General features: G+C 37.9%; 1 long non-coding RNA gene across 2 annotated transcripts in view; it reads right to left on the bottom strand.

Annotated features, from left to right (window-relative positions):
- The window catches only part of LOC140515336 (uncharacterized), a 167882-nt gene that overhangs the window by 129158 nt on the left and 11543 nt on the right, over positions 1-27181 (bottom strand). For both annotated transcript variants that reach the window (XR_011970951.1, XR_011970952.1), the window contains exon 5: positions 26916-27062. This is a non-coding gene — a long non-coding RNA (uncharacterized lncRNA). The remainder of the gene's footprint in view (positions 1-26915; positions 27063-27181) is intronic.

Below are 27181 nucleotides of genomic sequence, written 5' to 3'. Positions count from 1 at the left end.
TTGTTAATAATAATATCAGGAACAGTCTTTACCAAAGAAGGAACTGCAGAGAACTGTATTTGTTTTGGTGTGCTGGTTTTGGAGGGTGTTGTTTTTGTTTGTTTGTTTGCCTAGTCAAAATGTATATGGTACTCTCCAAATCCCATGGGCAAAGTGGGTGAAGACGAGAGTTTTGTTTTTAGTATCACAATGCTTAATTATAAATGAAATTGAAAGAAATTATCTCATTCAAAAATTTACCTTATTCTTTTTATAATTATCTTGTTACTGTTGAGTCCTTTCAGTTATGTTTGACTCTTTGTTGACCCCATTTGGGGCTTTCTTGGCAAAGATACTGGAGTGGTTTACTGTTTCCTTCTCCAGCTCGTTTTGCAGATGAGGAAACTGAGGCCAACAGGGTAAAGTGACTTGCTCAGGGTCACATAGCTAGTAAGTATCTGAAAACAGATTTGAACTCAGGAAGATGAGTCTTCCTGACTTCAGGTCTAGCACTCTATCCACCCTGCCACCTAGCTGCACCAATTCAATTATCTAAAATTAGCAAATATATGGGACACACACTCTCTCTCTCCCTCCCTCCCTCAGAAAATAAATCCTTGCCATCTTTGAGATTTTCTTTTATAAGGCCCCTTCCAGAACAAATAATTTATGTTTTCGAAGTTCTCCCAGCTGTGGCCTATAGAAATTTTTAGGACACTCCAGGTTTGCGTTTTTGAGTTCTAAGGTCCCTCTTCTCTCTGATATGCCTTTGTTTAAGTAATCTCCTATCTCTCTCACTCTCCTCTCCATGGCAACTTCCAGTCCTGACTTTCTTGTGTGTGCTGAAATCCTCCTCCTTTAGACAATTTCCATTCTCAGCCTCTGAACATCTCCCATTCTCTCTGATCTAGTCCCTTGCAACACTCTAGGTCCTAAGTGACCTTCCAGACTAAAATTCTGACTTCACTTTCTACACTAAATTAGAACATTTAGAGGAGGGAATAACTGCTTTGCTTGGAAATTCTGTATTCTAAATTCTTAGCCACCTCCAACCTTCCCCCCCAAATTGAGACATTCAGTGTTTTAAGGACCTCCCAAGACATGACATTTTTGGATCAAAGAAACACCTTACTATGTTCTATTAGGTTTTCTTTTTTTAGTTTTTTTGTTGACTGCATTGTTATTACAATGCACATGGATCTTATGGATATGCTGATTTTGAAACGTAGATCATGTCTCTTTTAACTCCACTTAGGTAAGACTTTGTTTTTGTGGAGAAAAATGTTCCATATTAATTAACATTAATAGTGAAATAAATAAAATTGATCCTGTAACATTTTCTTATGGATCTGATTTACCTCTGAAAACTGCCTGTTCATATCCTTTGACCATTTATCAATTGGGGAATGACTTGTATTCTTATAAATTTGACTCAGTTCTCTATATATTTAGAAATGAGGCCTTTATCACTTTAACACTAGTTGCAAAAATTCTTTCCCAGTTTTCTGCTTCCCTCCTAATCTTGGTTGCATTGGGTTTGTTTGTGCAAAATCTTTTCAATGTAATGTAATCAAAATTATCCATTTTGCACTTCATAATGTTCTCTATCTCTTGTTTGGTCAAAAATTTCTCCATTGTCCATAAATCTGACAAATATTCCCTGCTCCCCTAATTTGTTTATAGTATCGGTTTTTATACCTAGATCACGTATCCATTCTTGTGTGCTGTGTCAGGCATTGGTCTATGCCCAGTTTCTGCCACAGTGTTATCCAGTTTTCCCAGCAATTTTTGTCACAGTGAGTTCTTATCCCAGAAGCTGCAGTCCTTGGGTTTATCAAACAGTAAATTGTTATATCCATTGACCACTGTGTCTTGAGTACCTAACCTATTCCACTGGTCTACCCCTATATTTCTTAGCCAGTACCAAGTGGTTTTGATGATTGCTGATTTATAATACAATTTGAGATCTAGTAGGGCTAGGCCACCTTCTCTAGCATTTCTTTTCATTAGTTATCTTGATATTCTGGACCTTTTGTTCTTCCAGATGAATTTTGATACAATTTTTTCTAGCTCTAGAAAATAATTATCTGGTAGCTTGATTAGTATAGCACTGAATAAGAAAAGGCAAAAATTACCCTCTAGCTAGGAAATTCTGAATTCTAAGCTCTTGGCCACTTCCAACTTTCTTCTTGAAAGTTACCTGGAAATATTCCATAACATTCAGCGTTCTAAGGACCTTCCCAACCCAGACATATTTCATTCTAAGGCTGCATCCTGTTATGATCTTAAAGGTTTACTTTTTACAATTTTTTGTTTATTTGGATATTATTACAATGCACATGTACTTTGTCAATATGATATCTCTGAAGTATCAGTGTTGTCCCACTTAAATACTCTATATGGGTTTTGCTAAGAAGTTTTAATATTATCATTAATAGTAATATAAATAGCAATCTTTCTCATAGAAGGAACTGCATGGAACTGCATTTAAGTGGGCAGGTTTTTTGTCATAGGGGATTATTCTGACTAGCCAAAAAATAGATAGCATTTTCACCATATCTTTTTGCACTTGGTTCAGGATTTCTGTGAAAGTATTACCACTAGCCTAAATAGAAAATAAATTGGAAAAAAATATTAATCTCATGAAAAATGTCCTTTCTTTGTCTTTTAAAATTTAACTCAAACTGTCTAATATTTTGGCCCACTCTATGTGTATATGCACATATATGTACATGTATATACATGCGTGTGTATGTCCCACTTTATATTTTCCACTTTGGGGATCCTTCAGAGCTGATGAGCTATCTTCTCAGAGACCTACCAGTAATCACATATCATGGTGTTGAGGATACCCCTATTTCTGATATGCTGGGTTCTAATGGATCTCCTCTCTCCCATAACCCTTCTGCCAAATGTCCTCCTATTCCTCTCATTCTCTTCTCCATGATTACATGTAGGCCCGACCTGCTATGTAGTGAAATTCTCCAGTTTCTGACAATTTCCATCCTTATTCCCCATCCAATGTCTCCCACTTTCTCTGTTCTAATCCCTCTTGACACTGACATTTCAGCTTCTTACAAATTCATCCATTCAGGAATCTGGTTTTGACATTTCTTTCAAGCTCACACATTCTAGGTTATAAGTGCTCTCCCTGATCTAATATTCTGGCTTCACTTTCCTCTCCATATTAATAGTTTCATTTCATTTCATTCCTTGTGAGGAACTTGGGTATTTTAAGTTGTTGGCCATCTAAGTTTTCCCCCTCCAGTGTTACCCAGAAGCCCAAATATTTAATATTCTATAGAATTTCCAAGACATGACATTTTTGCTTCTAATGCCACACCAGCCAAGATCTAGAAAGTTTGTTTTTTATTGACTGGATTATTATTACAGCTAACTGAGGTTCCACCAATATGCTGATTTTGAAACATAAGGTTTATCCCTTATAAGTACTCTTTATGTAACACCTTTTTAATGGCTAAAAAGGTTCTATATTCATTATCATTCATAGTGTTATTAATACATGTCTGAAAAAAAAGAAGGAACTGCATGTAACTGCATTTGTTTCAGTGGACCAGTGTCTTAGGGATTTTTGTTTTTTAGCTAACCAAAAAATAGTCCTTTTACCACACACTGACAGATTGAGAATGTAAGTTATTGATAGTTTTTAAAGCTTCACAAGTGTTTGATATAAAGTGGAAATATACGACTGAGCTCATACAAAAATCTACCTTCTTTTTTAAAAAAAACTACTTAGGATTGGCCACTATTTTGGCTTACTAATAATATATATATATATATATATATATGTATATATATGAAAATAATCCTTGCCATCATGAACCCCTCCTCAAACCCTTTTGAACCCTCAAGACCTGATTGACCAATCAGGAAAGACATTTTGGTCCACTCTGAGCTTAGCCTACCAAAATGCTTTGTGTGTTCTGGCATAACACACATGCTTTGCTTTGCTCTCTGGGTGAACTCAAAATGTTCCTTCCTGTGTCACCAACTACAAGGCCGGATGAAGCTGACCAGGAGCATTCTTCTGTTTATGACTACTAAGGACAGACACTATGTTGAATAATGGAACTTTTCTTATCTTGGTATTTTATGGACATATGCTGTGTTATATTGTATCATGTCATGTTAATGATAGAAGAAAAAAAGATATCCTGGATCTATAATTTCAACTGGCACTTTAACACTTCTATCTTACTGTATTTACAACCCATCTAATTAGGAAAATTCCTTCCTAATGTTATGGTTAAACACGTATGGAGACTATAACTTTAGGTGACACAGACATCCTAAGTTGGGATTGCTCTAAGTGTATAAAAGGTCTTCCTCAATTTGCTTATCTCTGAGTCAGAATTATTTTCTGGCTCCCATGTATACATGTATTCTGCTAGCTTAAGGGAGTACACAATGTATAAATATATCACCCAGTTTGTTTGCCTCTTTTAACCAAACTTCCAGGTTAGTACCATATATATGACATTCTCCACCTTAAGGCCCCTTCAAGAGCAGAAGATTTATGTTCTCAGAGCCTTCTTAGCAAGAACACATGGAAGTATCCATCCAGATCTGACCTTTTCTGTTCTGAGAGTTCTTCTTGATCTGATAGCCCTTGTTCTAGGTGCTCTTCTAAGTCTTTCATTCTCTTCTCCATGGCTACTCCCAAGGCTGACATTCTGTGTGCTAAAATTCTCCCGATTCTGACAATTTCCATTTTCAGGCCCTGAAACATCCCCTACTGTTTGTCTAGTCCTCCCAACCCTGACATTTCAGCTTCTACAACTTCATCCTGCTCCTGATTCTGGACAAGAAATTTCCTTCAAGCTCAGGCATCCTAGGTTCTACGTGATTTCCCCAATCTAGTATAACAGCCTCACTTTCCAATTTAAACTGGGACATTCAGTATTCTGAGCTCTCAGCAGCCTCCAGCTGTGCCCCTTGAATGACACCTGGAAGGCTGGACATCCAGTATTCTAAGGACCTTCCCAGCTCTGACGTTTTTGGTTCTGACACAAGGACCAGACCCTTTTGTGATTTAATTTTTTTTTCAGTTGTTGGGATTATTATTAAAATGCACATGTAATTAGTGACATAATAATTACAACTTACTGATGTAATGATTCCAGAACATAAGTCTTCTGCCTTCTGAGTCCTAGGCACATAACACCTTGTTTTGTGGTCAAAAATACTCTCTATTTCTTATCAACAATAGTAATATACCTAGAGGCCTTTATCATTAATAATCACATCAGTAACATTTTTTGGCAAAGAAGGAGCAACAGGGAAATGCATTGGTTTTGGTGTGCACCAATAATTGCAGTGCTAAGAAACCTCCAACTTCCTCCCTGGAATGGTAACCTGGAAGGACAGACATTTAGTGTTTCAAGGATCTTCCAACATACAACACATCCCTGTGAACTATAAGTTATTTTTTCTACTGTTTTATTTGTGGGATTATTGTTCAAATGTACATATATCAGGCATTCAGTGCTCTAAAGACCTTTCAAGACATGGTATTTGGGGCTCTGAAGAAACACCCTTTGATTTATGAGGTATTTTTAAAAGTTTTTTTTTATTGGATTATTATTACAGGAAAGACTTAGCTACTAGCTAGGAAATCTACATTCTAAGCTCTCAGACACCTTCAACATTCCCCCTCTTTAAAGGTACCTGGAACTCCATTATAACATTCAGTGTTCAAAGGACATTCCTAGCTCTGGCATTTTGTTCAAAGGCCACAACCTGCATGATCGAGAAGGTATTTTCTTCTTCTTAATTTTTAATTTGCTTGGATGTTATTACAATACTTGTGTCTTGCCAATATAATGATTTCAAAATATAGTGTCCCTGTGAAATCCTCAGTATGTAATACCTTGCTTATTAAAAAAAAACAACCTCTTTATTGATTATCACTAATAGTCATATTGCTGGGTACTGGGATGAGTCAGAAAGACCTAAGTTCAAATCCAGTTTCAGATACTTACTAGTGGCATGACCCTGGGCAAATCACTTAACCATGTTTGACTCAGTTTCTCATTTATAAAATGAGCTACAGAAGGAAATAGCAAACCACTCCATTATCTCTGCCAAGAAAACCCCCAAAAGGGTCACAAAGTATCAGGCATGACTGAAATGACTGAACAACAAAAACCAGTCCATTCAATAGCAGTCTTTACTACAAAAGAAAATGTGTAGAATTGCATCAGTTTAGGTATGCAGGTTTGGGGACTTTACTAGGTGTTTTTGGCTGGCCAAAAAAATGTTTATATTATTTTCCACTTAAAGGCTCCTTACAGAGCAGATGATTTATGTCCTCTGAGCTCTGATAGCTATCACATAATGGTAATTTTTGTGACCCTCCATGATCTGACCTTTTATGTTCCATGAGTTACACCTCTGATACAACTTCTAAGTGCTCTCTGATGTCTCTCATTCTCTTCTCCCTGGCTGCACATAAGCCTGATTGATATTCTCTGTGTTAAAACTCTACTACCTTTGACAATACTCCTTCTCAGCCCTTCAGCATCTCCAACTCTCTGTTTTAGTCATCCCCAACACAACAATCCACCTTATATAGTTTTATCTGGTTCAAGATTCAAGATTTTAAATTTCCTTCAAGTCCAGACATCCTAGGTCCTAAGTGCCCTCCTTAATCTAAAACTCTAGCTTCATTTTCCAATACAAATTGGGATGTACAGAGGAGGGACACTTAATTACTAACTAGGCAATTCTGCACTCTAAACTCTCAGCCACCTCCAACAATCTTCCTTCAAAGGTACCTGGAAGTACTCTGCAACATTCAGTGACTGAAGGACCTTAGCTTGTACTTAAAGGGACTTAGCTGGGATATTCTGTATTCTAAGCTCTCAGCCACCTTCAACTTTTTCCATTTAATCGTATCTGGATGGCCAGACATTCAATATTCTAAGGACCTTCCAAGTTATTATATTTCTGGTACTAAGGCCAGACCCTCTTGTAATCTATGTGTTTTTTTTCGGTTTTTTAAAAATTTATTGAATTATTATTATAATGCACATATACATGTCTTACTGTTATAAGGATTTTGAAAGACAAGTCTTCCCCCTCCTCTATTTATAACCCCTTGTTTTCATGGTCAAAATACTCAATATTCATTATTGTTAATAGTAATATCAATAGCAATCTTTATCAAAAAAGGAAATGAATAGAATTGCATTTGTTTCAGTGAGCAGGTGTTTTAGGTTTTTAAGGCCAGAAAATCTACAGTATTTTCATCGTCCATTTTGGCTCTGTGGTTGAGGAATGTCACGTTTTCTTTTTAAACCATCCCTGGGCTGACGTAAATTAAATTAGAATAGATTATTTATGTCATACGAAGAAAAATCTACTTTCCTCTTTTTCTTTCCATTAACTGGAACTGGCCATCTATTATGGAATATATATAAACATAAATCCTGGCCATTTATGAGATATTCCATTCTATGGCCACTTCCAGAGAGATGAATTTTTTTCCTTCAAAGCCTTCCCAGTTATTTCAATATGATGGTTTTTAGGACACTCCAAGTTTTGACTTTTTGTGTCCTAAGGGCTCTCTGTGCTCTGGTACCACTTCTGCCAAGTGCTCTCTGAACTCTCTAATTTCTTCACGTCTACTCCAAAGATTCTCATTCTTTGTGCTAAAATTCTCTGGTTTCTGACAATTTCCATTCTCGGCCCCTGAACATCTCCCACTCTATTCTAGCCTCTCATAGTTTTGAACTTGTAGCTCATTTCAGGTTAAGTTTCTCTATTAAAAATTTCCTTTAAGCTCAGATGTTCTAGGTTCTTTTATGGGTTAGGGAACCTGTGGCCTTAAGGCCACATGTGACTCTCTAGGTCCTCAAGTGCAGCCCTTTGACTAAATCCTAACTTCAGATACTCTAGGTTCTTTCAGGGGTGGGCCTTAAGGCCACAGGTTCCCCACCCCTGTATCTAAGTCCTTTCCCCAAACTGATTTTCTGGATTAATTTACATTGCACATTGGGCCATTCAAAGGTGTGACTTAGCTCCTAGCTAGGAAACTCTACATTCCAAGCTCTCATAAATCTACATTTCCCAGTGAAAGGTAACTGGAAGTACTTAATCATACACTGTTCTAAGGGACTGACCAACCCTGACATATTTTCGTTGGAAAGGTATTATAACCTGCTATGGTTTAAAGGTTTTGCTTTTTTTTTTTTTTCAAATTTTTATTTGTATAGTGCACTGCACAAGTGTCTCACTAACATTTCCAGATAATGTGTTATGTCCCTTTGAAATACTCTGTAAGGAACTCTATGTTTACTTGCCAAACAGTCTATATTGATGATCATTCATTGAAATAACAATAGCAGTCTTTACCACAAAAGGCTCTACATGGAATTGCATTTATTTCTGGTTAAGGGTTTGTTTTTTTTTCTGGAGTTTTCTGGCTAGTCATTAAATAGACATCACTTTCACCTTTCTCTTTTGGCCATGTTGCCCAGGATGTGAGATTACCTGTTAACAGTGTATTTGGGGTAACAGTGAATTTAAAAGGAAAAAACCGGGCTAATTGCACAGGAAAATATATTCTCTTTTTGATTTCTTAATTAAATTCAAACTGGCATATTTTGGCCCACTAAGAATATATAACAGAATTAAACCATCTAATTTATGGTATTATTGATTCTGAGGACCCTCCAGTGCCAATAATTTATCATTTCAGAGACCTGCCAGCAATCTCATGCCATGGTATTGAGGACACTCCTATGTCTGATATACTGAGTTATATCCCTCTGATATCCCTTTTTTTAAGTGCTCTCCTGAATCTCTCATTCTCTTCTCCACAGCTACTCCCAGGCCTGATATTCTGTTGCTAAAATCCCACTGTATCTGACAATTTCCATTCTTGGCATCTGAACGTCTCCTACCCTGTTACTTCTAATCCCTGGAATTCTGACATTCTAATTTCTAAAGCCTCATTCGGGCTCACCTAAACAAGGTTCTAAATGTCTACCCTGATCTGAAAATTCTGGCTTCATTTCCATTCCAAATTGAGACATTCTGAGTAGGGACTTATCCCCCTAGGAGGAAATTCTATATTGTAAGTTCTTGGCTACCTCCATTCCCAACTGAAAGACACCTGGAAAGTCTCTATTAACATGAGGTCAAGGGTGGGGTCGAAGGTATGGCCTTCTAGGTCCTCAAGTGCAGCCCTTTGACTGAGTCCAAATTTTACAGAACAAATCGTTTTATTAAGGGGATTTGTTCTGTGAAGTTTGGATTCAGTCAAAGGGCTGCACTTGAGGACCTAGAAGGCCACATGTGGCCTCAAGGCCACAGACTCCCCACCCCTGCACTGGGCTAATCTGTATTATATTGCAATAAAATATTAATCTCATTTGAAGAATCTACTTACTTCCTTCTCATGTTTTTATTAACAAAAACTGGCCAATATTTTGGGGCACTAAAATATGTATGTTAAAACAAATCCTTGCCATTTAGGATATTTTTCATTCTAAGGACTCTTCCTGAGAAGGTGACTTATGTTCTCAGAACCCTCACAGTTATAACATCTGGTAGTTTTACGATATTCCAAGATCTGACCTTTTGTGTTCTAAGAGATCTCATTGATCTAAAAATGCTTATTCTAAAGGTCTTCCTACATCTTTCTATTGCTCATAGCAGCTCCCAGGCCTGATATTCTGTGTGCCAAAATCCACCTGCTTCTGACATTTCCCAGTCCTAGCCTCTCCACATCTCCCACTCTCTCTGTTCTCATCCCTCCCAACATTGACATTCCAACTTCTAAAGCCTCATTCATCTCTGGATTCAGGGGCTGATATTTCCTTCATCCTCATAAATTCTAGGTTCTAAGCACTTTCCCTGTTTTAATATTCTGTCCTTGCTATCTACTATAAACTGTGACACTGAAGTGAGATTTGCCTCCTAGTTAGGAAATTCTATATCCAAACCTGTGAGCCACCTCCAACTTTCCCATCTGAATGATGCCTGGAAGCCCAGCCATCCAGTGTTCTAATGAACTTCCTAGATATGGCCTCTTTGTATCTAAAACAAACAAACAAAAAACCTCCTTTGATTGATGTTTTTAAAATTGAATTCTTATTACAGTGAACATGGTTCTGACTGATAGAATGATTTTCCATAAGTTATGTCCTTTGTAAGTCCACAGAATGAAACACCTTGCTATTTTGTCCAAAATACTCCATATACATTATCGTTAAGAGTAATGTCCTATGGGAATGGGAGGATAAGGGAGGGATCCTTAGAAGAGGGTAGGCAAGTAACAGGAGGGCATCTGTTGGGGGTGGAAGCTCAATTCCATGTGGACAGTCTCGGGCGGGTAAAGGTGGGAACTTCTAAATCTTAGAGTTCTCATGAGGCCCCCCAGAAAACAGCAGGGAATCGAGGAGTGAGACCGAGCTATCTCGTGTATTTCCGCCTCTTCCCGTGAGAAACGTGATGGGAGGAGCATCCCCGCCCTCGAGACTGACCCGGATCTGGGCACACCTATTGTTATCTAACAGGCACGGTATTCAGGTGCAAACTACGCGGCCGGAGAGCTTAATTAGGGTCAGGAAAGCCTGAAGGTGCTCTTAGCGCGGGAGGGGCCCTTACAGGACAGAAGGCGCCTCTTCCCTTTTCCTCTCTTCGCTCTCCCTTCCCCCTCTCTCCCCACTTCCACTTCTGCTTCCAATCTCTCACTGTAAGATCTTTGCCTCCTTGGGAGATTTCTCTCTCCCTCCTAAGGAAGAGCTCCCCCTGCACATGTAACCAGGACCCTGAATAAAGCCTAACCCTTGTTCGATTCCGGAAAGTCTCTTCTCTCATACGTTTATCCGGTTTGGCCAACCGAAGACCTGGGACAGGTAAGGTAAGACTCGGGTAGCCCTCAGGCCTCTAGGCCTGGCAGGCATCACCACTTGGCTAATACATATTAAACTAGAATAAACTGGCAATCTCATATAAGAATCTATCCTCTTTTTAAATTATTTAGAAACAGCCACTATCTGGGACCACTGGGAATAGATAGGAAAATAAATCCTTGCCATTTGAAACATTTTCCATTCTATGCTTCCTTCTGAAACAAATGATTTATATTTTAAGAGCCTTCCCAACTATCAAATACGGTGGTTTTTATGACACTCCAAAACATGATCATTGGTGTTCTAAAAGCTCTCTTTGCTTTGATAGCCCCTCTTTCAAATGCTCATGTAACTCTGTCATTCTCGTTTCCATGACTACTCCCAGGCCTGATATCCTGGGTGCTAAAATTCTGCAGCTACTAACAATTCCCATTCTCAGCCTCTGATCATCTCCCACCTTCTGTGTTCCAGTCCCTCCCAACACTGACATTTCAGCTTGTACAGCGTCATAAGATTCCAAATTTCTTTCCAGTTTCGATATTACAGGTTCTAAGTGCCCTCCCTGATCCAGTACTCTGGCCTCGCTTTCCACTGTTAATTGGGACAGTCAGAGGCCAGACCTAACTCCTAGCCAGAAAAATCTGTGTTCTAAGCTCCAGGCTACCTCCAACATTGACAGGCACCTGAAAACCTCTAATATTTGATAGTTTGGGATCTAAAGGAATACTCTCCAATCATCTATAAGGTTTTAAAAAGTTTCTTAATGGTTTATTATCATAATGCACAAGTCTTAATGATATGATGATTTCACAGTGTCGTCCTTTATAAGTCATCAGAACATACCTTGTTTTTGAGGGCTTCATGTTCATCATCATTACTAGTAATATCAACAATAAGGAAGGAACTACAGGGAATTTCATTTGTTTCAGTGGGCAGGTTTTGGGGGTTTCACTTCTAGTTATGTCGGTGAGGAGGTAAGGTCTTTTTAAAGCTTTATCATTGTGTAATATTAACTAACTTGGAATAAATTACCAATATCATAGGAAAAATTTAAATTCTTCCTGTTTTTAAATTTACCTACAACTGGTCATGGCTGAGTAGCCATGAAAAGAAATCTTTTTCATTTCTGATATTTTCTATTCTAAGACCCTTTCCAGAACAGAGGATTTATATTCTCAGAGCCCTCCCATTTATGGCCCCAGGAAGTTTATAGGATGCTTCAAGTTTGACTCTTCTTGTTTTAAGAGTGTTCCTTGATCTGATATCCCTTTTTCTAAACACTCTGACAAATCTCTCATTCTCTTCTCCATGGCTATTCTCAGGCCTGTTGTTCTCTGTATTAAAATCCTCCCAGTTCTCACAACTTCCATTCTCCCCCTATGAATATTTCTGACTGTCTCTGTTCTAGACTCTCCCAACACTAACAGTTCAGATTCTATAGCCTCATCTAGCTCCAGGTTTGTTATTAGAAATTTCTGTCAAGATCAGCTATTCTAGGTTCTAGATGCCCTCCCAAATCATTTATTTCAGCTTCATTTTCCACTCCAAATGGGCACATTCAGAGACAAGACTTACCGCTTACCTGGAAAATTTGGTATTCCTTGCTCACAGCCACCTTCAATTCTCCCCCTTGAATGGTCCTTGGAATGCCAGGCATTCAGTGTTCTAAGGACTTTCCCAGCTCTGACCTTTTTGGTTCTAAGACCACACCCTCCTGTGATCCATAAGGGTTTGGTTTTTTTTTTTTCAGTTTTTCACTAAGTGGATTGTTATCACAATGCACATATCTCTTAATGCAATAATGTCTTCAAAACATAAGGTTTCTCCTTTATGAGTTTTCAGTTTTGAACACCTTGTTTTTTGGGCAAAAATATTCAATATTCATTATCAATTAAAAGTAATATCAATAGCAGTCTTGACCAAAGCAAGACTGAAGGGAATTGCATTTGTTTTGGTGTGCAAGAATTTGGGTTAGTTTGCTTTTTTTGACTAGTCAAAAAAGTCAGTATTTTCACCATACCTTTGTGGCTGTGAGGGTGATAGTGTGAGACTTTTTTCAAAAGCATCATGACTGGATTAATATATTATTCCAATTATATACATATTTATATATATGTATATATATCATGACTGGATTAATAAATTATTCTAAACATCTACATTCTTGTTTTTAAAATTATTTTGGACTGGCTAATATTCTGGCACACTAAGAATATGTATGGATATAAATCCTTTCTATTTATGAGATTTTCTTTTCTAAGGCCCCTTTCAAAGCAGCTGATTTCTGTTCTCAACACCCTCCCAGCTATTATGGGCTGTGGTTTTTAGGACACTGAGATCTAGCCTTTTGTGTTCTCCTTGCTCTGCTATTCCTATTCTAAGTACTTTTTCCCCTCTCTGATTCTCATCTCCATGGCAACTCCCAAACCTGAACCACTCCTGCTTCGGCCAATTTCCCTTCTCAGCCCTTCAGAAGCCTCCCACTCTCTGTGCTCTGGTCCCTCCCAGCATGGACAATGGTGCCTCTACAGCTTCCTCCTCCTCTGGATTCTAGGTTCTAATCATCCTCCCTACTTTTAATATTCTGGCCTCACTGTCCACTCCAGATTGGGACAGTTAGAATCCTACCTACTAGCTAGGAAATTCTGACTCACCAGCCCAGACATTCAGTGTTCTAAGGACCTTCCAAGACCTTCACATTTGAGCCTATGGTCAATTTGAAGCCTAAGGCTTCAACAAAGTGTAATATAAATTAAATCAAAATAAATGAATGAGCCTAAATGACGAATGGACCTTCTTATTATTTAATTTAGTAAGAATTATAGTTGTTGTTGTTTGGTCATTTCAGTTGTGTCAGACTCTTTGTGACCTAATTTGGGGTTTTCTTGGCAAAGATACTGGAGTGGTTTGTCATTTCCTTTTCCAACTCATTTTATAGATGAGGAAACTGAGGCAAGCAGAGTGACTTGCCCAGGGTCACACAACTAGTCAGTGTCTGAGACCAGATTTGAATTCATGAAGGCTAGTCTTCTTGCCTGACTCCACACCAAGTATTCTACCCACTGTAGCGTCACCATGCTAGCCCACTAAGAGTATATGAGAAAACAAATCCTTGCCATTTAGGATGTTTTCCATCCTAAGGCCCCTCCAGAGCACATGATTTATGTTTTCAGAGCCCTCTCAGATGCACATGGACATTTTTAGGGCACTCCTGACCTTGCATTGTTTCTACCTGATCTGAGCGACAATACTTTCCTAAATCCTTCTTCTCCAAGGCCACTCCCAGACCTGACATTTTATGTACAAAATACTCATTTTTTGACATTTGCCGTTATCAGACTCTGAATATCTGCACTCTCCCTCTGTCCTAGTCTCTCCTGACACTGACATTCCAGCTCCTACAACCTCATCCAGCACCAGATTCTGGGTTTGGAAATATCTGTCTCCCTTGAATGGTACCTGGAAACAGAGAAATTCAGTGTTCTAAGGACCCGGCATTCTGCTTTTAAAGCTCATATCATCCTATGATATATATAATTGTTATTTCTGACTTTTTAATAGGCTATTATTACAATGCATATAGGTCTTACTTATATAAAGACTTTGAAATATAAGTTTGTCCCTTATGAGGCCTCCAGGCATAACATCTTGTTTTGTGGGCCAGAAATACTTTCTATTTATTATCAGTAGTAGTAATTTCAATAGCAGTCTTTACTTACTCAAGAAAGAACTGTGTAGAATTAAATGTTTAAAAAAATGCTGCCTGTGTTTTAGGTTTTTTTTTTAGCTAGTCAAAAAATAAAAATAGTACTTTCTCCAAACACTTTCTGGCTATGTGATTGAGGACCAAAGATTTTTTAAAAAGCTCTGTCACTGTGTCATATAAATTAAATTGGAATGAATGACTGATATTGGAAAAATCTAAATTTTTCTTGTTTTTTAATTTACCTGGAACTGGCTAATATCTTGGCTCACACCAAATACACATGAAAGTATATAAGAATATACATTAAGAATATATATGAAAATAAATCAGTATTATTTAGCACGTATGGATAATTATGTCAAAATTTGGTCACCAGAATTTCATCAGCACTGTAAGTCAATTTCATGACAGCATGCTTGCCTGGATTCTGGATAATGGACAATGTTCTCACACTTTCCCAGTCACTAATTGAGTGAAACAAGGCTGTGCACTTGCTCTCATGCTTTTTAGCATGATGTTTTCAGCCATGATGTCAAATGCCTTCAATGAAGATGAACATGGCATCAAGGTCAGCTACTGCACTGATGGTAAATTAACTTTTAGAAGGCTACAAGCCAAGACTAAAGTGGAGGGACTGGTGGTGCATGATTTTTTGTTTGCAGATGACTGGGCCCTCAATGTAACTTCTAAAGCTGAGAGGCAACAAAGTATGGATCAATTCTTTGCTGCTTATGCTAATTTTCACCTAACAATTAACACCAAGAAAATACAGGTACTCTACCAGCCACCACCACAACATTCATACGTGGAACCATCATTACAGCAAATGGAGAATGCTGTGGATAAGTTCACTTACCTTAGCCATATACTTTCCAGGGATGGTACACATTGACAATGAGGTTGACGCATGCATTGCCAGAGCTAGCTCAGTGTTTGGGAGGCTCCGAAGCAAAGCATGGAAGAGAAGAGGTATTAGATTGCCTACCAAACTGAAGGTCCACAGGACCATTGTGCTGACCTCATCGTATGCCTGTGAAACCTGTGCCATGCCAGGAATTGCTTCCATTTGAATTGTTTTAGGAAGATACTGAAGATCACCTGGCAGGATAGGGTATCAGACACTGAGGTCCTTTTATGAATTTTGAATTAAACTGCCAAGTATTTAAACTGTACTGCAGAAAGCACAACTCTGATGAGTTGGCCATGTTGTTTGAACGACAAACATATGTTTGCCTAAAAGACCATTTTAAAGAGAACTCACAAAGGGCAAGTGTTCACATGGAGGTCAGAACAAGCAATATAAGGACACTCTCAAGGTCTCTCTTAAGAACTTGGGAATTGATTGTGTGACATGGGAGACACTGGCACAGGACTGCTCAGCATAGTGTGCCCCCATCAGAGAAGTTACTGTGCCCTATGAGCAAAGCAGAATTGAAGCAGCTCAAAAGAAATGTGAAATTCACAAATTTAGAGGATCCACCTGAAATGTTTACATGGACTATTTGTGCTTGACCTGTGGTACAGCATTCTGAGCTCATCTTGGTCTGATCAGCCACAGCTGGATGCATTGGAATTTGACTCTAACATACTGATGTCATTCCGGACCTCTTGAAGAACAAAGGACAATAACCATTTTCCTTCCAGAAGAGATAATGTATGTTTTCTGAGCCCTTCCTGCTGTGGTATATGGAAGTTTTTATGATGCTTCAGGTTTGTCCTTTGGGGTTCTCTTCTCTCTGATATCCCTTCTTCTAAGGGTTTTTCTCACTCTCTCTTTCTCTTCTCTATGGCAACTCCCAAGCCTGACATTTGGCATGCTGAAATCCTCCTACTTCTGATATTTCTCATTCTCAGCCTCCAAATATCTCCCACTCTCTCTCTCTGCTCTATTCCCTCCCAACACTGACATTTCAGCTTCTCCAGCCTCATCCATTTAGGATTCTGCATTCAGTATTTCCTTCAAGCACAGACATTCTACATTCTTAGTACCCTTCCAGATCTCAAATTCTGGTTTTACTTGCCACTCTAAATTGGAACAATTAGATGTGGGAATAACTGCCTAGCTTGGAAATTCTTTATTCTATGCTCTCAGCCATCTCCAAATTTGCCCCTGATGTGGTTATCCAGAAGTTGAAACATTCAGTTTTCTAAGACCCTCCAAGATACGATATTTTTGGATCTAAAGAAACACCATACTAGGATGTGAGTTACAAATTGTGGAGAAAACTACTCTATATCAACTATCATGACTAAATATCAATAGCAAATCATTACCACAGAAATGTAAGGTATTTTGTTTCTTCCAGTGTGCTGTCATTCTGTGTTGGTGGCCTTTTTTTTAGCTACCCAAAAAGTAATCAATACTTCCACTTTTTGTTAAGTGTGGTTGAGAATGTGAGTTTTGTTAAAGCATAATCATTAGATTAATCTATAATATATTGCAGTAAATAACAAATCTCATAGAAAAAGCTTATCATTGTTGTTGCTGCTGTTGAGTCATTTTTTCAGTTGTATCGATTCTTTGTGACCTTATTGGAGCTTTCTTGGCAAAGGCACTGGAGTGGTTTGCCATTTCCTTCTCCAGCTCATTTTACAGATGAAGAAAGTCAGGTAAATAGGGTGAAGTGACTTGCCCAGGGTCACACAGCTAGGAAGTGTCTGAGGTTAGAATGAATCTAGGACGATGAGTCTTCCTGACTTCAGGCCTGGCACTCTATTCCAGTTTGCCACCTAATTACCTCAAGGAAAAATCTACTTCTTATTTTTTTAAATTAACTAAAACTGGCTAGTATTTTCAGCACTAAGAATATATTTTAAATAAATTGTTGCCATTTATGGTCTTTTCCATTTGAAGCTCCTTTCAGTATTTATAATTTATGTTCTCAGACCCCTCATTCTCCTCATGTGATATTTTTTTAGACACTCTAAGTTCTGACCTTTTGTGTTCTAAGGTCTCTGGCTCTCTCTCTGCTATCCCTTCTTCTAAGAGCTCTTCTCCTTCTCCCATTCTCTTTTCCATGCTTACTCCCAGGTCTGACATTCTATGGGCCAAAATCCCACTGTTTCTGTCAATTTACAGCCTCAACTTCTGAATTTCTCCCACCTTTTCACATCTAAAATCCTTCCTACTCAGATATTGGAGGTTCTCAGGCCTTGTCCAGCTTAGGATTCTGCACTAGATCTTTCCCTCGAGCACAGACATTCTATGTTTTAAGTGTTTTTCCAGATCAGATATTGGCTAGTAATAGTATTAGTTATACTCCTATTACTGGCTGCTCTGTCTAATCCACCTTCAGACATTCAGAGCCTCAACCTCCATCCTACTTAGGAGAGTCTGTATTCTAAGTTCCCTGCCATCAGCCATATTCTTCTCTGAAAATCATCTGGAAGCCCCAACATGCCAGCATCTAAGAACGCTTCCAGACCTGGCCTTCTCCTTATTAAGGCCACAACCTCCTCCAACCCACAAGGGTTTATTCTTTTCAGTTTTTCAATTCTATTGATTGCAGTATAGTTCACTTGTGACTGATTATTACAATGATTTCAAAGCAGAATCATTTTTCTTTTATTCTCATGGACTTAACACCTAATTGTTGTCCAAAAGTCTTCCACAATCATTTCAATGAAGAGGAATACCAGTACTTCTCTTACCTGTTGAAGGGACTACAGGGTAATATAAGTGCTTTCTCTCTTTCCTCCTTGTTGATGTAGGTACTGTCCTTGCACCCTGACCCTTTGTCTGGGTCTTTGAAGACCTGGGTTTGCATTCAAAGCATCAACACTGTCTACTGATATCTGAAATCTAAATAATATGGAGATGAATGTTTCATCTCTTCTCAAAAATACACTTTATTCTAGTTTTTTAAATTACTTAGTCCTTCTCAGTAATCTAACTCAATGAACACATAACCCAGAGAACTCCTTGGCAGAGATAATATTTTATGTACCAGAGCTGATGATTAATATCTCCTGGCACCGCCAGCTCTGCCATTCTCTGCCTTTAAGTCCCCTCGGACTTCTGACATTCTGTGTTCTGATTGCTTTCCTGATTCTAATGTCCCTTCTTCAAGGCTCTCCAGGTTTTGCCAATCTCTGCTCTATGGATCCACCCAGTTCTGACCTTCTCTCTCCTGGGCTGCCATTATATCTGGGAATCTCTATTCTCAGCCTCTGGACATCTCTCACATGCTATTTTCAAAAATCTCTCCCAGAGCTGTTAGTACAGGCTCATATCATGTGATCCTTGATTTTCAAAGTACCCAAACCTTTGCCAATCCCTGTTCTAAGGGACCTCTCAGTTCTGCTATTCTGACTTCTAGGTACGATCCATGTTCTGACATTCAGAACCCACCCTGTTAGACCACCTCTTGAATGCGATGCTTTAGGAACCTCTTTTGACATTTTTGTTCTAAGGCCTCATCCTGCTATGGACTAATGGCTCCCCTCCCCACCTTTGTAAATAACAATACACATATGTCTTATGAATATAATGATATAAGAGCACAGTTGATATCTCTTCTAAACCTATGTTCATGGCAACCTGTTTTTTTTTTTTCAAAAAAACATACAGCATTCATTATCCTTATTAGTAATATAAACAGCAGTCCTTATGAAGTAAGAAATTGTATGAAATTACATTGTTGTCGATGTGTTTGGGGGTTTTTTTTGATAGTCACAAAATAAACAAGTATTTTTAACATACCCTTTTAGTTGTGTGGTTGAGGATATAAGATATTTTTCTTAAAGCATCACCACTAGCTTAGCCTATATTAAATTGCAATAAACTATTAAGTCTCTTATGAAAAATCTAATTTCTTATTTTTTTAAATTAAAGAGAATTGGCCAAAATTTTGGCCCACTAAGAAAATATATTAAATTAATTCCTTGACACTTAGGATATTTTAGCCTGTGAGGCCCCTTCCAGGGCAGTTGATTTATGTTCTCAGAGCCCTCCCAGCTATCCCATAGGGTCATTTTTAGGACATCCCAGATCTGATATTTTGTGTTCTAAGGGCTCTCCTCTCTCTGATAGCCTTCAAAGTACTTGCCTACCTTTTTCATTCTCTTCTCCATGGCATCCTTGAAGCCTTACATTATGTGTGGTATAATTATACTACTCCTGACAATTTACATTCTCAGCCTCTGACTTTTCTCACTCCTTGTTCTAGTCACTCCCAACACTGACATTCCGGCTTTTATATCATCATCCAGCTCAGAATTCTGGACTGGAAATTTCCTTCAAGCTCAGTGTAAGGACAAGTAAAGTAGGATCTTTTGCTGTTTTTGTTTTAGTATAAAGTGCCTCTGATTGAATAATGTGATTAAAGAAGATCTTTCCCACCCACTAATGGGCCTGGGAAGATTTGTCAGAAGGCCCACACCTTTTGTTAATGAGGTACTGGTTCTCAAAGGTTGTGATGCCCTCTGGCTCCAAAAAGTGTATAAAGACTCTGAGGTGCAGTTTTACTTTTGAGCTTAGTTTTTAGAGGAAGCTTTGTGTGCAAGATGAGACTCTGGAAAGCCGCTAAGCAGCAACCGTCCCCCCCCCCCCCCCCCCCCCCCCCCCGTCCCCCCCGTCCCCCTTTGAAAACCCAGATGTTGGTGCTTCCCTCTCTGGTAACTATGTATGTATGGTTAGGCAGTTGCATCTGTTTGTTGAATTGTGATGTATGTATTGCTTACTGTCAGACAGTTTGGAAGCACTGTCTGTTGATTTAGGTTTCTTTGTATTTTCTCTGAAGTTCAGGGTGCTGAGGTTTTCCCCTAAACTAAGTAAATGATACATTCACTTGATTAAAGTGACTGCTGACCCCTCAAAGGTTGCCTTTCCTTTTATAAATGCAGATCTAAGAACCTGTGATAGCAGACCGCCCTCTGTATGTCGGAGTACTTACTGATACACTTAGACATTCTAAGTTTTAATTAATCTTACTATTCTGGCTTCATGGTCCATTCCAAATTGGGGCACTTAGAAGAGAGACTTCTCCGATAGGAAATTCTGTATTCAAAGCTCTTACAGACCTCTACCAATTTTCCCTCTTGGAAGATACTTGGAAGTACTACATAACATTCACTGATGGAAGAACTTCTTACCTCTGAAATTTTTGTTTCTGAGTCCTCAATCTTCCAGATTTTGTAACTCCCTCCATTTTTTATTTATGAGATTATTACAATGCACATGTGCCTAACTGATATACTGATTTCCAAATATAAATTATGCCTTGTATAAGTCCTCTTTATTTAACACTTTGCTTTTATGGCCAAAAAACCCTACATTCATTATGTTTAATAGTAATAACAATGGCAGTAATGGGGTTCAGACTCTGGGAACTTCCTTGAGCTCCCCTGGAATTTCCTCACTTAACCTGGCTTTTCATACTCAAATTGAGCTCTCTTTGCTTCTCCTCACAGAATCTGGCCTTTCATACACAAATCTGTGATCACTGTCTGTTATCCCTTGATTGCCCTACCTGCTTCCCACCTAGGTGTCTGATGTTTGTTGATTCTCCTCAAGACCCTTCCTAAACCCCTCCTCCCATCACCCTGGACTACCAGACTACCCCCCCCCCCCCCCCAGATCCTTTCTATACTCTTTTCTGTATTTAAGTCCTACCTTGCCTCCATGAAGGTGCTCAGATGCAATCCAGCTCAGACTCTGTCTAGCTGGGATTGTGTCTGGCCCGCTTGTAAATACAAGCATTACAAAAGCTTAGGCTCCTTAAGAGGCAACCCAATTAGGCGAATCCTTAATAAACTTTGTTTTCTTTGGCTTTAAGAAGGCTTGAGTCGAATTCATTCGAGCATGACCCGGACTGTCAGTATTTTGGGGTCCACCATCACCCCTCAACCTCATCAGCAGTCTTTATCAAAGAAGAAATTGCATTTGTTTCAACATGCAGGTTTTGGGAGATTTGTGTTGTTGCTTTTTGGCTTACCAAAAACTAGTCAGCATTTGTATCATTCTTTGTTGGCTGTGTAATGAGGATGAGATTTTTTTTTTAAGCTTTGCAGCTGTGTGATATAAATTAAATTGAAATGATTGATCTCATACCAAAAAAGGTATCTTCTTTTTCTTCCTCTTTTTAAAAAAAATTAATTAAATTTGGCCAAGATTATGGCTCATTAAGAATATGAATGAAAATAAATCCTTGACATTATGATATTTTCCACTGAAAGGCCTGTTCCAGAGCAGATGATTCATTTTCTCAGAGCCCTCCCAGCTATGGCAAATAGGAATTTCTAGAACAATCCAGCTCTGACCTTTTCTGTTCTGAGAGTTTTCCTTGATGTGCTATCCCTTGTTCTAAATGCTCTCCTATATCTCTCATTACCTTTTTTATGGCTGGCTCCTAGGCCTGACATTCTGCATGCTCAAATTCTGCATGCTTCTGATAACATATTTAATAAGTCCCTGAATATTTCCCATTCACTCTACTTTGTTCCCTCCCAACTCTGACATTCTAAATTCTACAACTTGATCCAGCTCAATGTTCTGGATTAGTCCTTCAAGCTCAGACAGTCATGTTTTAAGTGCTCTCCTTGAACTAATATTCTGGCTTCACTTTCCAATCCAAATTGAGACATTCAGAGACAAGATTCACCTCTTAGCTGCAAAATTCAGTATTCTTTGCTCACAGCCACCTGCAGCTCTTGTCTTTCAATGGTACCTCGAAGGTGTGAACATGGGCTCTATAATGCCTGTACTAACCCATTAAATACTCTAGAGTTTCCCTTTTTCACAGGAGAACCAGAACAAAGGAGTAGCACAACAAGTAGCCAATCAGGAAGACTTTAGAAGATCTGTTTGACTGTTTGACCTACCAGTGTTCCTTTGTGAGGAAACTAGCTGAACTCTGAGATGCCTACAACTGCTGAAACCAATCTTGACAGGCTCAGAGAGAGCAACATCTTGCTTTCTGACTTACCTAAAGAACAGCAAATATCCGCTTTTCTACTATGTTTACTATGTTTACAGATATCTGCTCCCTAGACCCCGCCTACTTCCCACCTGACTTTCTGATTTATTGTGTTTCTCCCTTAACTCCCACTTAAAAGTAATAAATATCTCAAATATGTATAAATATCTCACCCTTTTCCCACTCTCCTTTGAGCAGCTGAGAACTTTGCTTCTCTGCTCCAGCTGGTAAGCTTCATCTCAGATACTAAATGCTTTTATAATCTTTACAAGTGTGATGGTTCTCTGACTCATTCCTTTTTGAACCTGGGGTTTCTTCTGTTTTAGCAGTTAACAAAGGGTATTTATTTTAACAAAGGCCATTTTCATTTTAACAAAAACACATTCAGTGTCTAAGGACCTTCCCAGCTCTGTCATTTTTGCTCCTAAGGCCACACTTTCCTGTGATCTATATATTTTATTTATTTATTGAATTATTGTTACAATGCACATTTAATTACTGATATGATTGTAAATTCCTAAGACACACATATATATGTATACACACATAATGATTTCAAAATATAAGTCTCAGTATCTAACACCCTGTTTTTTGTGACCAAAAACACTACATATTCATTATCATTGCTAGTTACAGAAATAGCAGTCTTTATCAAAGAAGGAAATGTAGAGAAATGGGTTGGCTTTGAAGTACACCAGTTGTTGTTTTGTTTTCTGGGTTTTTAGGCTAACCAAAAAATAGAGAGCACTTTCACCCATATTCTTGCAGTTCCGAGTTTGACAATATGAGAATTCATATCAAATTCAAATAAATTATTAATGTTATATTAAAAATCTATTTTCCTCTTATTTTTTAAAAAATGAACTAGATTTTGGCCCACTAATACATACACACACACATACACATATATACATATACATACATACATATGCACATATATACATATGTGTATATATAAATATACATATATGTATATATGATTTAAATCTTTGCTATTTATGAGATTTTCCATTCTAAGACCCCTGCCAAAGCATATGACTTAGGTTCTCAGAGAGTTCCAGGTATCACATATGGTAGTTTTCAGGACACTTCAAGATGTGACTTTTTGTGTTCTAGGTCTCTCCTTCATCTAATATCTATTCTTCTAAGTGCTCTCTTACTGATAACAACTTCTGACAATTTCCATTCTCAACCTCTGAACACCCCCTACTCTCTTTGTTCTGGTGCTTTCCAACACTGACATTCCAGATTCTACAGCCTCATTCAATCAGGATTCTGAATTTGAAATTTCTTTCAAGCTCAGAGATATTCTAGGTTCTATGTGTCCAACCTGAACAAAAATCCTGGCTTCATTTTTTACTTGAAATTGGCACATTCAGATAGGGGACTTACCTCCTAGCTAGGAAATTCTGTATTGTAAGCTCACAGTCACCTTGAACTTTCCCCCTTGAATGGTTCGTGAAAGACCAGACCTTCAGTATTCTACTGACCATCCAAGATATGAAAATGCTTATTACTAACAGCACTACTCCTGTGATGTATATATTTTTTCATTTTTAAAATTTATTGTATTATCATTATTACTATGATGTGTCTCATTATTATAATGATTTTGAAATATAAGTGTTTTTTCAGAGAGGTGTTCTGTACCTAAAACTTTGTTTCTGTGACTAAAAATGCTTGATACTCATTAGTATTAACGATTATAGAAATGGTTTTTATCAAAGAAAGAAATGCATGGAATTGTATCTATTTTGGTTTGTCTATGTTTTAGGTTTTTGTTTTGTTTTGATTTATTTTTGGCTAGCCAAAAAATGCATAGGATTTTCACCATACTTTTTGAATATGGGGTTGAAGAAGTCAGCTTTCCTTTTTAAAGAATCATCACTTGTATAGTATATATTAAATTGGAACAAATTATTAATATTATGAAAAATCTGCTTTACTCTTCTTTGTCACATTAACTAGATTTGACTAATATTTTGGCCCTCTAAAATATATATGAATAAACATCCTTACCATTTCTGTGATTTTTTCCCTCTAAGGCCCCTGTCCAGAACAGATGATTCATGTTTTTAGACCCCTTCAGGCAATCAAATATGGTGGTTTGAAGGGCACTCCAAAACATGACTTTTTTATTTTAGCATTCTCCAACCTTTCTCATTGTCCTCTCTATGTGTACCCCCAAGTTGACATTCTGAGTGATAAAATCCTCTTGCTCCTTATGATTTCCATTCTCAGCTTTTTAACCTCTCCTACTCTCTATATACTTCAGAATACATCTTGGGGTTTGGTGGGCTAGATTTATTTTCCTTCTTTATTTATTATATCATTGGTTTTTGGTTTTCTTTTTTTTTTTTTTAACTCGGACAATTAACTCTTTTGTCTCATGTAGTTGCTGTTTATGATTTCCTGAAATACAGCTCTAGTAAACCAGGCTTCGATAAATTGGAATACATATGGAACTACCTGACTATGCCTTTAAACCCAAATCACATGGAATCTTACAGACTGACCAATAGGTCCTAGCCCAAGTCTCACTTGCTCACTGTTTAGGTTTTGAGGGGTCAGAGTAAGTATAAATAAAAATTGTTTCTGTTATGGTCAGATTGATTCTTTTGGGAAGTGAAACTAGGCCATCTTTTGTCTCAATTCTTATCTAGCTTTTACTTTAATCACTGAATGGGTGTTGCCTCAGACAAACTGAGACCTGGGAAAGACCTTAGCTTAAAAAAACCTGGGTCTCCCACTGGATCTGGGACCATCTCTATTCTTCCTGATCTATGTCTTGCTGGTGGACTCTGATGACCCTGGCAAAGAAAATGAGACTGACAACTTTGCACAGTCCTGTCTCACTTAAATCCAATTCACTTGCAAGTCAAGACATCATCCTCCTGATGTCCTCTTCAAGAATGAAGGACCAACAACCACAATAATCTAGTCCCTCCCATCACCGACATTAAAGTTTCTGTATCTTCATTCAGCTCAAGTTTTTGGATTTAAAATTTCCTGCAAGTTCAGACATTATAGCTTCTAAGTACCCTCCATGATCTCAAATTCTGGCTTTACTTTCCACTCCAAATTGATACATTTAGAGAAGGATCTTATTACCTTGGTAGGAAAATCAGTATTCGAAACTCCCAGACACTTCGCACTTTACTTCTTAAAAGGTCCTTGGAAGGCCAGATGTTCAGTGGTCTAAGGACTTTCCAAGATATTACATTTTTAGTACCAAAGGCACAACATTCTGTCCTCTATTGTGTTTTTTCCTAAATTTTTGATTTATTGGATTGTTATTACAATGCACATTTATCTTACTGTTATAATGACTTTAAAATGTAATTATTTTAAATTAAATTAATTTTAAATTAAATTAAAATATATTTATAGTTCTTCTCTATGCTAATACTTTGTTTCTGTAGCCATAACCACTTGATATCCATTATCATTAATAGTAATATTATTAAGTAATAGGCAGTCTTTAACAAAGAAGGAACTGCATGGAATTGTATTTGTTTTGGTATATATGTGTTTTAGATTTTGGAAGATTTTTTGGCTAGCCAAAAAGTTCATAGGATTTCACCATACATTGTTCAGCTGTGGAATAGTGCTTTTCTTTTAAAAGAATCACCACTAGCCTAGTAGTATTAAATTGGAAGAAATTATTAATATCATTTGAAAATTTCACTTTTTTTGTCAGTTAACATAAACTGGCCAACATTTTGGCCTAGTAAGAACATACATATGAATACAAATGCTTGACACTTCTGAAATTTTTCCATTTAAGGTTCCTTCCAAAGTATATGATTTGCATTCTTAGCTCCCCTTCAGCTATCCCGTAGGATGGTTTCTAACATATTCTATATATTCCATAGACCTTTTTGTATTATATTGGTTTTCTTTGCTCTAATATCCCTTCACCTCTCTTATTCTCATCTCCATGGCACTATGTCTGACAATTTCCATGTTCAGTCTCTGAATTTCTCCCACTTTCTCATTTTTAAAGTCACTCTGAACTCTGATATTGGAGGTTCTAAGGCTTACTCTAGTTCAGGTTTCTGATATTTTCTCTCAAGTTCTAGCATTCACACAATGACTTCCATCCTAGCAAGGGAAGTCTGCATTTTATGTTCCTTGTGATCTCCACTATTCTTCTCTGAAAATCATCTCAAAGGTCAGATATGCAGGATTCTAAAGCTACTTCCAGACCTGGAGTTGGATTTCTCAGGCCACAACTTCCTCAAACATACAAAGGTACTTTCATTCCTTTACATTTTGCAGTTCATAGATTTCAATACACTTACTTCCCTTCTGCCTTATCATTATAAAGACTTCAAAGCACACATCCTCTTCCTTTTAATTGCAAGGACCTAAAATCTACTTTGCCCCCTCCCAAATGCTCCACAATCATTATCATAATACCTGTCTTACCTGATGAAGGGACTGCAGGCTGTTTCAAGGTTTTCTTATCTTTTTTTTCCTTCTTGTTTTCAGGTGAATGACATACTGTCCAGGCACCTTGCAAGATTCTCTGGGCATGTGAAGACCTCAGTTTTCATTCAAAGCATCCCTGCTGTGCTGATATAAATTATATGAATGATTAAACTCTTCCCAAAATTATAATGGCTTCTTGTCTTTTAAATTATCTGGTCTTTCTCCATAGTTTGGGCCATTGAACATATACCCAAAGAATCTCC

Source organism: Notamacropus eugenii, chromosome X, assembly GCF_028372415.1.
Source record: "Notamacropus eugenii isolate mMacEug1 chromosome X, mMacEug1.pri_v2, whole genome shotgun sequence".
Classification (NCBI taxonomy): domain Eukaryota; kingdom Metazoa; phylum Chordata; class Mammalia; order Diprotodontia; family Macropodidae; genus Notamacropus; species Notamacropus eugenii.
Note: the sequence above shows the minus strand (reverse complement) of the source record. Positions and strands in the feature narration are given on the sequence as shown.